General features: G+C 37.2%; 1 non-coding gene across 1 annotated transcript; it reads left to right on the top strand.

Moving 5' to 3' along the window:
* The first annotated feature begins 4,871 nt into the window (after nucleotides 1-4,871).
* Nucleotides 4,872-4,977, top strand: LOC143405278 (U6 spliceosomal RNA). The gene has a single exon (XR_013092001.1). It is a non-coding gene; the product is annotated as a U6 spliceosomal RNA (small nuclear RNA).
* Nucleotides 4,978-11,207: the final 6,230 nt, after the last annotated feature.

The raw sequence follows: 11,207 nt of genomic DNA, 5'->3' as shown, positions 1-11,207 counted from the left end.
TGGGATAGAATCAAATTAAGGAGCTTCTTCTCAGCAAACAATCAAGAACATGAAGAGGGAGCTGACATCATGGGAGAAAATCTTTGCCACCTGAACCTCAGATAGAGCATCAAGTTCCAGGCTATATTAAGAATTCAAAAAACTTAACACAGGGAAAACAAATAACTCAATTAATATATGGGCAAAGGAAATGAACAGGCACTTTATAGAAGAAGAAATATGATAAATTGGTCAACAAATATATGAAAAAATGTTCAATATCTCTAGAAGTTAGATAAATGCATATTAAAACTATACTGAGATTTCATCTCACTCCAGTCAGAATGGCAATAATCAAGAATACAACTAACGGTCTGGGATTGAAGTTCAGTGGTAGAGCACTTGCTTAGCATATGTGAGGCACTGAGTTTGATTCCTCAGAACCACATAAAGGTAAAGTGTCATCTACAACTGAATTTTTTAAAAAAACAATACAAGTAACATTACATCTTGGAGAAAATGCGGGGTGAAAGGAATACTCATACACTACTGGTGGACTGCAAATTGGTGCAACCACTCTGGAAAGCGGTATGGAGATTTCTAAGAAAACTTGGAATGGAACCACATTTGACCCAGTTATCCCACTCCCTGGTTTATACTCAAAGGACTTAACATCTGCATACTACAATGATGCAGCCACATCAATGTTTATAATAACTCAATTAACAATAGCTAAACTATGGAACCAACCTAGGTACCCTTCAACAGATGAATGGCTAAAGAAAATGTGGTATATGCACATAATGAATATTATTCAGCCATAGAGAAGATTGAAATTATGGTATTTGCCAGAAAATGAATGGAACTGGAGAGTATCATGCTAAATGAAATAAGCCAATCCCAAAAAACCAAAAGCCAAATGTTTTCTCTGATATGTGGGTGCTAACTCACAATAAGGGGGTGGGTAGGGAAGAATACAAGTACTTTGGATTAGACAAAGGGGCATGAAGGGAAGTGGGGGGAATGGGAATAGGAAAGTTAGTAGAATGGATCAGACATTACTATCCTATGTGCATTTATGATTACATGACCAATGTAATTCTACATAATGTACAACCAAAAGAATGAGAAGTTATACTCCATATGAGTATAATATGTTAAAATACATTCTACTGTCATGTATAACTAATAAGAACAAATTTTAAAAAGATTATTAGGGGTGTAAAATGGTGTCAGCTACAGTGTCCAGTGGTAGTGTTGTGATCATACTTTTGGGGAATGAAGTTTAACCAAGGCTGCCTAGCTTCTTTTGGCCAGACAAATGAATTTCTATTTATTTTCTAATTCTGCTTGTCCTGTTTGTCATGTCTTTCTATGAGCTACTTAACCTCCTGATAATTCTTTTTTTTAATTTAGCTATCCAGTTTTTGCCTCTGTTGTTGCAACCAGCAACCCTGGTTGGCATTCTTTTGGAATTCTAGTGGTCTGCTGTATGTGGTAGTTAATTAGCCATGATTGACTTCTGGATGATGTACCCCCAAAGGAGAAATGTTGAAGATTTGATTAGAATAATTTCATGGGCTGAAAAATTTAAGGAAGATGGAGTTCATTAATTATGCCACCAACAGCAAGAAAGGAAAAACTCTGGTTTAGACTTCCCAATTCAAAGCAAATTTTAAAATTCAATACTATTGTAAAAATACAGCAGGAAGTCCTTTTGCCTGTATCCAGGACTATTGAACTCTTGTTTCAAAAATGTACTGATTTTCATCAAATGCTGCAGGGACAAGTGGATATCCACTTGCAAAACAGTGAAGTTGGACCCGCCTACCTCATACATACACAAAAATTTAGTAAAAATGGATCACAGACTTAAATGTAAGAATTTAAATTATAAAACTCCTATATAGAAATAGCAGGTAACTTCATAAGTTGGGCACAGTGACATGTGTCTATAGTCACAGCTAGTTGGGAGCCTGAGGCAGGAGAATCACTGAGCCAGGAATTGGGGATCAGCCTAGACAACATAGTGAGACCTCATCTCAGGAAAAATAAAAAGCATATCTTCATGACCTTGGGTTTAAAATGGTTTCATAGATTCATTAAACATATAGAGGGCTAGGATGTAGCTCAGTAGTAAAGCACTTGTCTAGAATGTGCAAGGTCCTGGGTTCAATCCCCAATACAGCCAAAAAATGTGTGTGACAGAAAGAAAACAGATAAGTTGGCCTACCTCAAAAGTAAAACATTTGTGTGTAAACTATACATTAAGAAAGCAAAAAGACAACCCACTATATGGTATAAAATATTTGAAAAAATTTAGCTTATAAGAGATTTGTCCAAATATATAAACTTAATTTTAATTATATATATATATATATATATATATATATCCTGATTAAAAACTGAGCAAAGGACTGGGGTTATGGCTCAGTGGTAGAGCGCTTGCCTCGCATGTGCAAGGTCCTGGGTTTGATTCTCAGCAGCACATAAAATTAAATAAATAAATAAATAAAGTTGTTGTGTACAACAACAAAAAATAAATATTAAAAAAAATCCAGCAAAGGTCTTAAATAGGCATTTATCCAAAGAAGATCTATTAATGGCTGATAATTGTATTTAAAAATGCTCAATGTTATTTGGCATTGGTTATTATAGAAATGCAAATCAAAATCACAATGAGATCTATCTACACTTTATACCCATGTGATATGGCTTTTATTGTTGCCTCCAGCAACCCTGATTGGCATTCTGTTGCAATTTTAGGGGTTTGCTGTTGAAGTTAAATAACTATGATTGTCTAGAATTAACCATGATTTAGAAGTCAAACAATCATGGTTAATTAATTGTCATAAACTGCAGACCACAATAATTTCAGTGGTCTGACATTTTTTACTTCTGTGAAATTGTTTTAATCAAGTCCTCTGCGTCTTACCTTCAGTGAGCACATCATCCAGAAGTCAAGCCTGAACTTTGGTGAAGGAAGAGAGGAAAATATATTGAATTCAAGCAATGATTAATAGCCAACCAATAGCCAAATAATTCAGTCAATCATGCTTATAAAATGAAGTCCCAATAAATATCCTGGCTTAGTGAAATTCTGCCTGACTGCTGCCATACCACCATCACAGAGAAGAACTATGTGAAGCCCATTGAGTTGGTCAGGATAACTAAAATAAGGGACAGGACCTGCTTGCAGGGAAAATACACACAGGTTCTTGTGGAATTTATGGATGTCCAAACCTGCTCCATCAATCACAGTGTGAAAGGCTTCAAGCTGAAGTGTATTCACCCTATTGGAGTCAGAGTGAGAGGTTCAAAGGCTCTGAATTTTAGATCCTGTATGTTGGCCAATAGGATAATCTATGACTGTTAAATAAAGTGTTTGTACTATTGAAAATATTACATAAATAAGGCTTAGTGAAAAGCACTGACTGGTGAATACATTGATGTGTCAGGAAGTAGATGTGTCCTGATTCCAAAGGGAGAGCACTTTTAGAAACTCTGCGTTTGGAACCCTGTGAGACCTCACTCTGTGTGTTTCTTCATTTGACTGGTTCTGACTTGCATCCCTTCTAATAAAACTATAATGGTAGTACATCACTTTCCTACATTCTGTGAATCATATAAGCAAATCCTCAAACCTTGAGGGAATTGAGGGAACCCCCCAATTGGTAACCAGTTGGCCAGAAGTATAGGTAGCCTATGGATACTTGAGTGTGACTGGCATCTGAAGTGAGAGCAGTCTTGTTAGGGATCATGACTGATAATCTGTGGGTTCTGTGATAACTTCAGGTAGTTAGTGCCAGAATTTTATTACTGGTTGGTGTCAAAATATTACCCTATGTCTATATTAGTCAGGTTTGGTTGTTTTTTTTTTTTTTTTTTTTTTTTGGTCACTGTGTCCAAAATACCTGACAATAACAATTACTAACAATACTAACAATAACTTAGAGGAGAAAAAATTTATTTGGGTTTATGGTTTCAGAGATTTCTGTCCATAGTCAGCTGGCTTCATTACTCTGGGCCTGAGCTAAGGCAGAACACCATGGTGGAATGGTGTGGCAGAAGAAAGCTGCTCAGTTCATAATAGATGGGAAGGAGAGTAGAGGGCCAGGAGCCAGGAAAAAATATTTAATCCCCAAGGCATGCCCCCAGGTAACCCACTTCCTCAGTCATACCCCACCTGTCTATAGTTACTACCCAGTAATGTACTCAAATTATTAATCTATCACACAGATTAATCTACAGATTAGTTTTCATAGTCTGATCATGTCACCTCCTGCATTGACGCATGAGCTTTTGGGGGGAGGGGAATACCTCATATCCAAACCACAACAATGGCAAAAGGTGCAGTTAAGGATCAAGAGCTAGAGGCAGAGGGAAGTTTGACATAGAAGAGGACAAGTCAGTGTGACCAGAGAAATAGACTGGAGTGATATAGCCACAAGCTAACAAATGCTGCCAGGCACCAAAAGTTGGAGGAGGCAAGGAACAGATTTTGACCTTGAGTTTTCAGATGGTTCATGACCCTGCTAACATTGATTTTGACCCAGTGAGCCTGATTTCAGACATCTGGGCTCCAGAACTATGAAACAGCACATTTCTATCATTTTAAGGCATCAAGTTGTGATAGGCTGGGAGCCATGGCACATGCCTGTAATCTCAGCAATTTAGAAGGCTGAAGCAGGAGAATGGAAAGTTTGCAGGCAGCCTAGGCAACTTGCTGAGACACTGTTTTGAAATATAAATAGGACTGGGGATGTAATTCAGTGTTAAAGCTCCTCTAGGTTCAATCACCAGTATTAAAAACAAACAAACAAACAAAAAAACACAGTGTAATATGTTACTCCCATGAAGTATGGTAAAAGTGAAGTACAAATGTGCTTAGAGTGCTTACTTCAGCAGCACATATACTAAAATTGGAATGATACAGAGAATATTAGCATGGCCCCATGCAAGGATGACACACAAATTCACTAAATGTTCCAGATTTAAAGAAAAAAAATGTGTGTCTAGAGAGGTGAAAAAATTTCCCCAAAATCCTGCAACAAAAGAGGAAGGCACACAGCTAGTCCATCTGGCTCAAGATCCTGCATTCCTAAGGGCTATGCTACTCTGTAACAAATGGACTAAAGATTCTCACTGCTCACTATCTTTCTGTTAATGCCGCATTTACTTCCTCACAACCTCCAAACTTCTGCTCCTTGCAACCCCACTCCTAGCTCTTTCAGACTAAAGGAAGAAAATGTATCCCCAGTTTCCCTCAGGAAAAGGGGTCTTCTTGACATAAAGATTCATAAAGTGGGAGCCACAAAAACATCTCTGGTTGAATGATCAAACTTTGTGGAAATAAACTTGTTTTTTACCATTCAGGATCATCAGTAACAGCTTTAGTGTCTGAATAGAAACTGAAAACTTTATTCCCCACCACCCCCTACAAGTTGTCATCCATTGCTTCCAGCCCAATTAATTCTTCCTCTTATGGTATATAGATTCCACTCAATAAATTCAAAAGAGTTACGTGATAGTTTTTTATTTTTCAATGTTGATTCTTGCAATATGTTGGAAATCTTATTCTTTACAATATTTAATCTTAGGATGAAAAAATTTAAATGTCAACTTAAAAATATGCAATGGGGTACACAATTTTTCAAAATTGTTTTAGAGGATGTGCAAGCAAAATAGTTGGCCCTTTGCCCAACTTCTTCTTTGGTAAGAATCCCATAACAACAAGAAAAAAAAGTCTGTGAGCTAAAAAGTAAAGGAAAACTAACTGAAAACAATTTCTACCAATTGGGGAAACATTCAGACTTAATTCATAATACAAGCTGTGCTAAGCACTGGATCTCCATTATCTCAGTTATTCTAACTAATAACCAGTGATGAAGGTTAATTTTATAGGTGAGAAAACTGAGGCTCAGAAAAGTTGTGATATACCTACCAATTAGTCCATAATAGAGCTTGAATTTGAACCCACACCTGCCTGATCCCCACATCTGAGTTTTAGCCTCTTCACTCTGCTCTCTGGCAGACTGCTGGGCCTTCCCTAGCTCCTGTCCCTGAGAATGACAGTGACTGTCCCAGCAAGAGCTGGCAGCAGTGACATCAAGAGCCATGCCAGAAGAGAGGAGGCAAAGGAACAACTTAGGGAGAAATGGCAAGAAGACCCAAGGCACTGTGGAACCTGTTCCAATACTGGACAGCTTCTGACACGTGTAACAAAGGAAGACAGAGTGACCTCTGGTGGCCCAAGAGCCACCCCTCCCATACCATGTTGAGAGATAGGAGGGGTGGACTCTGCTGTGCTACCCTATCTTATTGGTTACAACTATGGGTGATAAGGAAGGGGCAGGAAGGGGACACCTCAAACACTTGCTATCAGATCATTGCTATGCCTTCACTCCATATTTCTTGAACATTCTTGGCATTTACCTATACCTCTTTTTTTCCCTCTTTTTTATCTGTGATACTCTACAAACTTTTTATTTATTTCTCCCAAAAGTAACATAATGCCTGCAATTTATTTCTATCAATTTGTCTTACAGTTTTTGTCTTATGTATTTAGCTGCCATGCTGTCTAGCTTGTGACTATTAAAACTTTTTAAATTATGCCTTTTATTATTATATCATACTATCCCATTTATTCTTTTTATTTTAGATTCCTCCTGATATTAACATTTCCTCTCCTGTCTTCTTTTTATTTGCATTTACCAGATATGTCTTGCCCACATCTTTGTTTTGAACTCTATCATTTTTAAAATATATATTTTGTATGTATTATACTGAGGATTGAACCCAGGACCACTCTACCACTGAGGCCCACCCCCCAGGGCCCACCCCTGGCTTCTGTTTTTGTTTTATTGTTTTTGAGACAGAGTTTATGTTGCCCAGGCTGGCTCTGAACATTCCATCCTCCTGCCTCAGCCTCTGATTACAGATGTGATTACAGGTATGATTACAGGTGTACGCCACTGCACCCAGCTCTATCACTGTTTAAAATTTGTTTCTTATACACAACACATAGTTTGTTTTTAACTCAATCTGACAGTTTCTTTCAATGGGTAATTCTGTTTAGTTACATTTAGTTGCAATTGATAACATTAAGTTCTAATAATTTATGATTACTATTTATTTTAGTTTGCTGATGTCTTATCCTTTTCCTCATTTTTTGTCAGTCTGATCAAATTTCCATCTGCTCCCCTTTTTACTTGTTAATTTTTTAGTTTTGCTATACTTTTCCATTTTATGATTTCTTTTCTTTTTCCTATGCTTATTATAGACTAACATATATTTAAAATCTACTATTTGCCCCATAGAGATGCTTTGTCTCCTCACTTCCTCCTTCCCTTTCCCCAGTAAGATCTTTCAGAATAATCTCATTTCCCCATTCTCCTTCAACCTGTTCACGTCCTATATTCACATGAAATCTTTGGATGAGTTTTACCACTCCCACAGGTTTATTTCCAGTATTCAGGTTTTGCATAGATAATCTGGTACTCTTTCTTTCAGGCTACTACTGAAGTGTTTTGAAGTTGAAGTATGTCTCTTCCATTTCAGTAATAATTTTAGCCTTCATAATATATATTTCCGGAGAGTCAGTCAACATCCAATGGATATATATTATATACTTCCATAATCTATCAGTATCCAATGGATATCCAATGGATATTGACATACTATCTAGACTATCACACAAAATACATATTATATTATATAATATATATAAGCCATCAAAACACAAATATATAAAAGTTATATAGTTACACTAAAATAACATGTGTAAATATATCAGCTTATATTTTAATATAACTGATTTCCTTTGTAATCATATGTATTTTATTTTACATGTTTAAAAACATCCAGAGAAGAGGGACTGGGGTTGTGGCTCAGTGCAGAGCACTTGCCTAGAATGTGTGAGGCCCTGGGTTTGATCCTCAGCACCACATATGAATAAACAAAAATAAAGTTAAAAATCTATTGGCAATTAAAAAATATTAAAAAGAAAAAACATTCATAGAAGAGGTTTATCACATGTAAGAAAAGGCTAATTTGTGGCTGGGGCAGTGCTCAGTGGTAAAGCACTGGTCCAGCTTTACATGAAGACCTAGGTTCCACACCAACATTACCAAAAAAAAAAAAAAAAAAAAAAAATCACAAACAAAATTTAAAAACAAAAACAAAAACGGGGATAGAAAAGGCTAATTCAAGGCTAGGGATGTCACACAGTGGTAGGATGCTTGTCTAGCATGTTCAAGGCCCTGAATTTGATCCTAACACATGGACGAAAGGAAGGAAGGAAGGGGAAGGGAAGGGAAAGAAGAAAGGGAGGAAAGGAGGGATTGCTTGACTCAGCTACCCCTCCAACTTCAATTACCATTTCTACATCAATGACTTGCCCAAATATTTTTATCCAATCCAGACTACTCTTAAATTATAGACTCATATATTTACATATATACCCACTTAAGAATTATAAGTGATACTTTAAAGCAATTTCTAACTCAGTATGTCCAAAACCCAACTCATTTTCTTTCCCTGCCTGGTCCTTTTCCAGTGAAAACTTTCTCAGAAATAGCTCTGATAAGGCCAGTAGCCTAGGAATTATACTTGCATTCTTCATCTCCCTCACCTCCATATTGAGTTTTTTCCAAGATCTTGTTGACTTCATCTCCTAAAATTTGTTTATATCAGTCTATTTTTATCCATAGTTTGAAACCTTACCTGTTTGACTGGAATGGGATGGGAGCATAGGTCAGATAGGTATAGATTGATAGGTAGTGAACAAGAAGTACATAAAAGAAAACTGTACACATAGATGGTTTCTTTGGAACCTCTGGGGAAAGAATACTGGCAGATTTTGGAAGATGGTATCCTTTTCCCTTCATTCCTATCTCCATCTTTTTAGTCTAACCACACCCCTAGGTTGTACAACAGTGAAAAGGTAGAGCCTCAGACCTTTTGCTGAGCTTTCACAAGGTGAACTCCCAAGTGCAGACATTAAAGAACACGTGTGTGCTGGCAGGTAAGAGATTCCTCATAAAATTGTAAAACTAATAATACAAAGCATAATCTAAATGGATACATAATCTCTTTCCTGATCACCTTCATCCATCCCTGAGCTCCTGGACGTATTCTCCATATTGCAGCCAGGAACCCTTTTAAATGTAAATGTGTTCATCAACTGCCAGTCTTTCTTGACTTCATTCATGTTCTGTACCACAGCCACTTGAGACTTTTTTCAGTTCCTCAAACACTCTGTGATCTCTTCTATCACAGGCCTTTCTATATGCTATCCCCTCTGCCTGGAATGTCTCTACACTCTCTTGGCTATGTTAACACCTACTGATTCCTCAGCTCTTAGTTCAAATGCCACTTCTTCAGAAAATCCTTATTGCAATCCAAGACAGGTTCAGACTCCCAGTTGTATGCTCTCATGTCATCGTCCTTTTCCTTCCTAGTACTTGTCACAGACTGTAATTACATATTTGCTGTTGTGATTATTTGATTAATATGTCATCTCTAATAGACTAGAAGTCCTAGGAGGGAAGAAGCAAACCTCTTTTCAAACCAGTGTATCCTCAATCATAAAACATAATGATAGTATAATGCCTATCACATAGACATACTCAATTACGTGTGTGTGCTGGGGCGGGATGCATGTATGTGACTGATCAAGTGTCTGTATATGTAAAGCAAAGCAAACCTGGACTGTGGTGACCTCATAAAGAGACATCACACTGAGTAGCCCTCTCAGAGCAGCCTATTTACCTCCCTCAAAGACATCATCTGCAACATATAATAGAATATACCACCTACTTGTTTGGTTTCTGAATCATCTGAATCCACCCTCATTCAGCAATGTGGTTTATCAGCTTTCAGAGATACAGAAAACAATAACTGCCATTTATTCATTTGACCAATAGCTATTCTGTGCCTACCCCTGCTGTATTCAAACACTGGACTCAGATGGGTAAATACAGATGAACAAGGACAAGTTATCATTCTCAAGCAATGTATGGTTTTTTTTTTTTTTTTTTTTTTTTAAAGAGAGAGGGAGAGGGGGAGAGAGAGAGAGAGACAGAGAGAGAGAGAGAGAATTTTAATATTTATTTTTTAGTTATTGGCGGACACAACATCTTTTTTTTTTTTTTGTATGTGGTGCTGAGGATTGAACCCGGGTCGCACACATGCCAGGCGAGCGCGCAACCACTTGAGCCACATCCCTAGCCCCTAAATTTTTTTTTTTTCTTAATATTTATTTTTTTTTAGTTTTCGGCGGACACAACATCTTTGTTTGTATGTGGTGCTGAGGATCGAACCCGGGCCGCTCGCATGCCAGGCGAGCGCGCTACCGCTTGAGCCACATCCACAGCCCGAAATGTATGGTTTTGAAGCACAGATATATAAACAAACTATAACTTCCTCTTTAAAAACATTAATATTATGAGGCACACTCATAGTTTTAAAGGATCACAGAGAAGGGTGACTACCAAAGCACTTAGCAAAAGCTTAGCTAATAGAAATGCTATGTAAAATGACTAACCATTGGACATATATTCAAACATTCTAAGCTCTAACTTCAGGCCTGTTCACACCAGGAGAAAGCAATTTACTTGGATCACATTAAACAAGCCCCCTTTAAAAGTAAGGATCACTAGGTTGCTTTTTATGTTCTTGGCTTTTATTGGTCACAAGAAAGTCCATATGGGGGAGGGGAGAAAGCAATAGCCATGTAAATTTTGCTTTTGCATTTGTTGTTCAAAAGTCTTAACTGCTTTAGAATATCAACTCTCCATTTCCTAATTTAGTGATACAGAAACAAGTCAAAACTATGGTCTATCTTCTCTGATGAAACGATTTCTTTCCGATGACAAATTTAGGTTCATTTTTGCCCTGGTATTCAGGAAATGTAGAAATAAATTTCAAATGCAGTTAGTCATGTTTAACTCCAGGATAATTGTGATCTTTTTTCCTCTGGTTCTACTATTCTATTTCTAGTTTTGTAGCCAATTGTAAACTTTCTTAATGTTCTTATGGACAACAGATGGACTAAAATAAACTTAAGGTGAGCTGGAGATGTAGCAGCTCACTGGCAGAGTGTGTGCTTAGCATGAGCAAGACCCTGGGTTTGATCTCTAGAACAACAAAAAAGCCTTAACATACTCAGTCACTTTAGAACTGTTTTGCAAAAATACATGACTTATGATAGTTAAAAGAATCTGGAG

This window comes from Callospermophilus lateralis, chromosome 7, assembly GCF_048772815.1.
Source record: "Callospermophilus lateralis isolate mCalLat2 chromosome 7, mCalLat2.hap1, whole genome shotgun sequence".
In the NCBI taxonomy this organism is placed as follows: Eukaryota; Metazoa; Chordata; class Mammalia; order Rodentia; family Sciuridae; genus Callospermophilus; species Callospermophilus lateralis.
This window is presented reverse-complemented; position numbering and strand designations above follow the sequence as displayed.